This window comes from Scylla paramamosain, chromosome 13, assembly GCF_035594125.1.
Source record: "Scylla paramamosain isolate STU-SP2022 chromosome 13, ASM3559412v1, whole genome shotgun sequence".
Taxonomy (NCBI): Eukaryota; Metazoa; Arthropoda; class Malacostraca; order Decapoda; family Portunidae; genus Scylla; species Scylla paramamosain.
Genome location: NC_087163.1, coordinates 2,701,254 through 2,707,500, shown reverse-complemented (window position 1 = coordinate 2,707,500; position 6,247 = coordinate 2,701,254). Strand labels below are relative to the sequence as shown.

Below are 6,247 nucleotides of genomic sequence, written 5' to 3'. Positions count from 1 at the left end.
ACTCCTCTTCCTTTCTCTGCACTCTCCCTTCTCTCCCTCCCTACTGAGCGGCTGTCTTGGATGATCTACCTGTCTCCTCTCCCCCCTCTCACCTTACCTGTCTTCCCCCTTCACCTGTTCACCTGTCTATCTCTCCCCTCTCTCACACCTGTCTTTCTTACCTGTGCATGTTACCTGTCTATGTTCCTTTTATCTGTTAGTCTCGCTGTACACTTCAGAGAGAGAGAGAGAGAGAGAAAGAGAGAGGGAGAGGGAGAGGCTGGGAGAGAGGGAGAGGGAGAGGAGGAAAAAAGCATATTATGGCTATCTTCTTATTCACCATATTTAGCTACACGTGTTTTTACCTGTCCGTTAATTTGTCTGATAGCCAATCTTCAATCTCACCTGGATCTAACTACCTAATCTCTCTCTCTCTCTCTCTCTCTCTCTCTCTCTCTCTCTCTCTCTCTCTCTCTCTCTCTCTCTCTCTCTCTCTCTCTCTCTCTCTCTCTCTCTGTGGCCCTTCTCAGAAATACTTACCCTTGAATAAATTACTAATATGTACTCTCGTTTTTTTCCTCTCCCATACAATCTCTAAACAGTTCCCTTCCTTTACCCCTTTCACTCCGTACATACCTTGCCAAGCTCCCTACACCCCTAGCATTCTCCCTTAGTACTCTTTCTTCACCCCTGCCTATCTTCCTCTCACCCCTTACACCCCTACCATCCTTCCTTAGTTAATTTTCTTCACCCCTGCACACCTGTCAACCTCCATTCACCCCTGCGCCTTGAATAACTCCCCAATGCACACCTGTCTACCTCTCTTCACCTCTCGCATCCCTTCCTACACCCCTCTATACCCCTGACAGAACTCACCCCTTCACCCCAGCCTTGATCTGTTACCTTACCACCCCTGGACCATCCTTCACCCCGCTCTTGTTCTATTCTACACCACTGCACCCCTTTACCGCCCCCTCCACAGTCCTTCATTCTCCTCCCCCCACCTCGCTGCTCCATACTTAAGTGTTGTTGTATCTACCTCCCCACCTTCCTCCCCCGCCTTGTTCTATCTGGCTCCCCACCACCACCACCATCACCGCCGCCGCGCCTTCTCCCCCGCCCGCCCACGGCCCCGTCCATCACGAGGCTACGCGCCCTGCTAATGCCTCTGTCCCGTGTAAGAATAAATTATAATGAATTTAAATATATATACACTCGACCCGCTTGTACCTGGCGTGATGTATGTTCAGGTGAGCACGGAGATCCCCGCACGACCCCGCCGAGGAGTGTCACGGGGGGTGCGTGCGTGCGGGGGTGGTGGTGGTGGTGGTGGTGGTGGTGGGAGGGAGCGGTATGGGGATATGAGAGAGAGAGAGAGAGAGAGAGAGAGAGAGAGAGAGAGAGAGAGAGAGAGAGAGAGAGAGAGAGAGAGAGAGAGAGAGAGAGAGAGAGAGAGAGTATATATTTTATACACAACACTGAAGGCATAACATACTCGTAGAAGAAAATTAAGACTGAGAGACAGAAAGACGTACATACATACATACATACATACATACATACATACATATAAACAAAGACACAAAAACTGACAGACAGAGAAGCAGACAGACATACAGACACACAAAAACAGATACATACAACCAGACAGACAGACAGACAGACAGAGACAGATTTAGGAAGAAAATAAAATTAAAACTGAGTTAAGAATACGAGTTTAGAAAAGACGAGTTAAGAACAGAATGAGAGGAGGAAGAGATAAGGAAAGGAAGAGAAAATTAAGGAGTTAAGAAGAAGAGGAGGAGAAAATGAAGAGTTGGGAAAAGGAGGAGGAACTGAAGAGGGAGTTACGAAGGAGAGGAGAAAATGAAGACTTACGAAAAGGAGAAACTGAAAAGGGAGTTAAAAATATGAGAAGAAAATGAAGAAGGAAGAAGAAAAGGACACAAGAAAAATGACGACGACGAACGAAGAATGAACGGTAAATCAGGAAGAGGAAGAAGTTGATAATAAAAGGAAAGAACATAAAATTAAGAGGAGAGAGAGAGAGAGAGAAAGAAAAAAAACAATCAACCAAACAACTCAATTTAATGAAAGCTTGCCTCGCTTCAGAATAAAAAGAAACTGTAGGTGAGAAAAATACTTGATAAATGATGAAATAAATAATGAAATGGGATAAAAAAAGCTGATAAGAGAGAAATTAAAACAACTCATTAATTTAGTTCTTTTCTCTCTCATGTGTTAATCAGTAAATAAATAAACTTCCTTTTTTCCATTTATTTATTTATTTATTTTTAATCCACTGATACGTAAATTACCTTCAAAACATTACTTACAATACATTCACCTGATCACTATATTCACACCTATTCATTTTCACTATTTATTCACACCTGTTCGCCTTGATCTATTTATTTAACCCTTTCATGTATTTACGAGGCGCAGTTCTTATTGCATAGGAAGGGAACCAAGCCCCGTTTTCTGTGAGTGCATGTAGATCACGTTTTCTTCCTCAGATATAAATCGTGAGTGATAAACCATAAGAATGAGAAAAATATAGACGGTAGGAGGAGGAGGAGGAGGAGGAGGAGGGAGAAGAAGTAAGGAAATATTGTATGCAAGAGACGAATAAATTACAAATAAAATAGAACCACAAGTACGTAGAGAAGAAAGAGAGAGATAATAAAAACTAAAAATATAATCAAGAAGTCATGATGGAGGTGAAGGAAGGAAGAAAGGAAGACTTGGAGGAGGAGGAGGAGGAGGAGGAGGAGGAGGAAGGGGTCACGCGGCGAGGAGGTTTCATCGTACATTTGGCAGCCGACCCTCCTCCACCTCCTCCTCCTCCTCCCTCCCCCCTCTCTCTCTCTCTCCCACTCCCTCTCTCCTCTCCCTCTCCCTCGTAACTCTCACACACCTGCAAAATTATCATCGCACGCCGACTGCGACTTGCTGTCTTGGTCTCCCGCCATGATGTAGTGTGTCTAGTCTCAATATCAAGCTCTCTCTCTCTCTCTCTCTCTCTCTCTCTCTCTCTCTCTCTCTCTCTCTCTCTCTCTCTCTCTCTCTTGGTTCCTTTCCTTTATCTACATTTACACTTTCCTTCCACTTTTTTTTTTCATTCCTTCTCCTTTCTCTCTTAGTTTCCCTCACCCTTGTCTCCTTTCCTCCCACTGTTTCCTCTCAAGTCTTTCGCCTCTTTCCTTCACTCCTTCCTCCTTTCCTTACATCCTTCATTTCGTCGGTATTGCATCTCTCTCTCTCTCTCTCTCTCTCTCTCTCTCTCTCTCTCTCTCTCTCTCTCTCTCTCTCTCTCTCTCTCTCTCTCAAAAGAACGAAGGAAAAGTCTGAAAGCAAAGGAATGGAGGGAAAGAAAGGAAGGAAGGAAGGCTTGAGGGAGGAAGGGATGAAGGGAAGGCTGGAGGAATGGAGGGATGGAGGGATGGAGGGAGGGATGGAGGGATGGAGGGAGGACAAAGCACCTCAGGTCATAAGGATCAGCGAGCGTAATGACTTTCTGTGCCTCGATTTTAGGTGAAATGCGTCCTTACGGCTTTTTTCCCTCCGCCTCTTCCCTCTTTTACTGTAGCTCTTTCTTCCTCCCTTTATTCCCTGTCTCTCACTGTATGCCTTCCATCTCTAGTCCTTCCTTCTCTTTATCTCCCTTATTCCTTCTTTCTTGTAGGGCCACACACTATTTCTTCTGCCCTCCTCTTGTCTTCCCCTCAATACCCTCATCTCCCCCAACTCATCCTCCTCCCCCTCCTCCTCCTCCTCCTCGCCCCCCGCACATGTGAGAACCAGGATACGAGCCGTGTTCGCTTCATGTTCTGTGTGAGTAGTGGCCCTCTGACCCCAGCGCCTACACACACACACACACACACACACACACACACACACACACACACACACACACACACACACACACACACACACACATATCTATCCTGCACTTTAATATATGGGAGAAATGCAAATATAGTTATAACATATGTGTTTTTTTTTCTTTTTCATTTTGAACATACGAGCAATTGGTGGATAAAATTAATTGGTTACATATCACACCATCACACTTGAATTTGAGAAGTGAAAACGTACATAGATGTTTTTAATTCTAAAGAAAAGAAAGAAAACATTAAATTTCATGAATATTTGGAACCTACAGAATCAAGACACGTAGGAAAAAAAAAAAACACAGAGTTCGAGAGAGAAAAAAAAGCTACAACTATACACAGCCATCTACCACTAATTACACGTTTCCTAAGTGAAAATTACATCAATTGTATACTAAGACCTAACTATTAACTAGGATTACGACACACACATCAGAAGAAAGCAATCATTAAGGCTGTCTTATCTAGCACACGAGATTAAATGAAACCAGTATCAAAAATTATCTTAAAATTTGACCTATCATAAGTGTTGAGAAATCTCTTAACCCTTTCCTCAAACATTACCTGAACTAACCTAAATTAATGTAACCTAATCTATCCTAAATTAATGTAACTTTAACCTAACCTATCATTAAAGTATTATAAAAATCGAACCACCGTAAGTGTGAAAAATATAAATCTAATTTACAAAATACTTCTACATAACCTAACCCAACCTAACCCAACTTATCCAAACCCAACCCAACCTAATCCAGCGTAACTAAACCCAACTTAACCTAGCCTAATGTAACAAAACTTAACTAAAACCCAAACAGAATTAACCCAACCCAAGCTAACTTAAACCAACCAAACCCAACTCAGCTTATTATCCAATTTAAGTGAATGCCTCGAGATAAAACCCAACTTAACCCAACCTAACCTAACCCAAGCCAACCAAACCTAACCAAACCTCACCTAACCTAACACAACCCTACCAAACCTAACCCAACCTCACCTAAACTAACCCAAACCAACCAAACCTAACCCAACCCAACCTAACCTAACCCAAGCCAACTAAACCTAACCTCACCTAACCTCACCTAGCCTTCCCTCACTACCTGCCGGGAAAAACCATTAAACAGAAGGGAGGAAAGGACAAGGCAATGCGTAAAGAGAAGAAGAAACGTACTTTACCACGTCATTCATGGTAATCTGGGCCAGGTGCGTCGCCGGGGAGGAGCCAGGTGACTGCTTACCTGTGTGGGGAGGGGAATCATTAGTCAAGAGAGAGAGAGAGAGAGAGAGAGAGAGAGAGAGAGAGAGAGAGAGAGAGAGAGAGAGAGAGAGAGAGAGAGAGAGAGAGAGAGAGAGAGAGAGAGAGAGAGAGAGAGAGAGAGAGAGAGAGAGAATGACAGATACAAACAGCCAATTATGTAAATCCTCGTATAGTGAAAATTGATATTTGTAATGTTAAATAAAGTCTAATGGAGAATATTGCGTACAACTCTACCACATTTTTTTTTAATATATTTCTGAATTTCCAACTTATTAAAAATCATCTATCTACTCTACATATCTATAATATTTGTGCCATACCTTGCTGTAAATAAAAAAAAATTATCTATTCATCTACCAATCTATCAGTGTGTGTGTGTGTGTGTGTGTGTGTGTGTGTGTGTGTGTGTGTGTGTGTGTGTGTGTGTGTGTGTGTGTGTGTGTGTGTGTGTGTGTGTGTGTGTGTGTGTGTGCCTAAACAGTATACATAAATCGGCAGGTATTTATTAGTCACTGCTTTATGGGCGGGGTGTATATATCTATAGGCTATTCATATCCATTAGTCTGTTTTCCTAACTATTTGTATGTCCACCAATCTATTCATCTGTTTATTCTCCCTTATTTTATCTATCCATTAAAATACACCACTAAACTTTTCATTCCATTATTCCTTTTTACCAGAGAGAGAGAGAGAGAGAGAGAGAGAGAGAGAGAGAGAGAGAGAGAGAGAGAGAGAGAGAGAGAGAGAGAGAGAGAGAGAGAGAGAGAGAGAGAGAGAAGACAATGTGACAAAAGAACTTGATGGGTACTAAAAGGCATGATGAGAATGAGGACAGAGAGAGAGAGAGAGAGAGAGAGAGAGAGAGAGAGAGAGAGAGAGAGAGAGAGAGAGAGAGAGAGAGAGAGAGAGAGAGAGAGAGGTGGCAGTGTCATGCATGGTGATACAGTGCCAAAGACGAGAGAGAGAGAGAGAGAGAGAGAGAGAGAGAGAGAGAGAGAGAGAGAGAGAGAGAGAGAGAGAGAGAGAGAGAGAGAGAGAGAGAGAGAGAGAGAGAGAGAGAATCTAGGTAGACACAGTTACGAGGATTAAGGGGAAGGAATGAAAGGGTTGAGCTTAGAGG

The 6,247-nt window shown here is 43.1% G+C and overlaps 1 long non-coding RNA gene across 1 annotated transcript in view; it reads right to left on the bottom strand.

The window, feature by feature from the left end:
* LOC135106328 (uncharacterized) overlaps positions 1–5,894 on the bottom strand; it is a 42,591-nt gene extending 36,697 nt beyond the window's left edge. The window contains exon 1 of the long non-coding RNA XR_010271266.1: positions 5,041–5,894. This is a non-coding gene — a long non-coding RNA (uncharacterized LOC135106328). The remainder of the gene's footprint in view (positions 1–5,040) is intronic.
* Between the last annotated feature and the right edge of the window lie 353 nt (positions 5,895–6,247).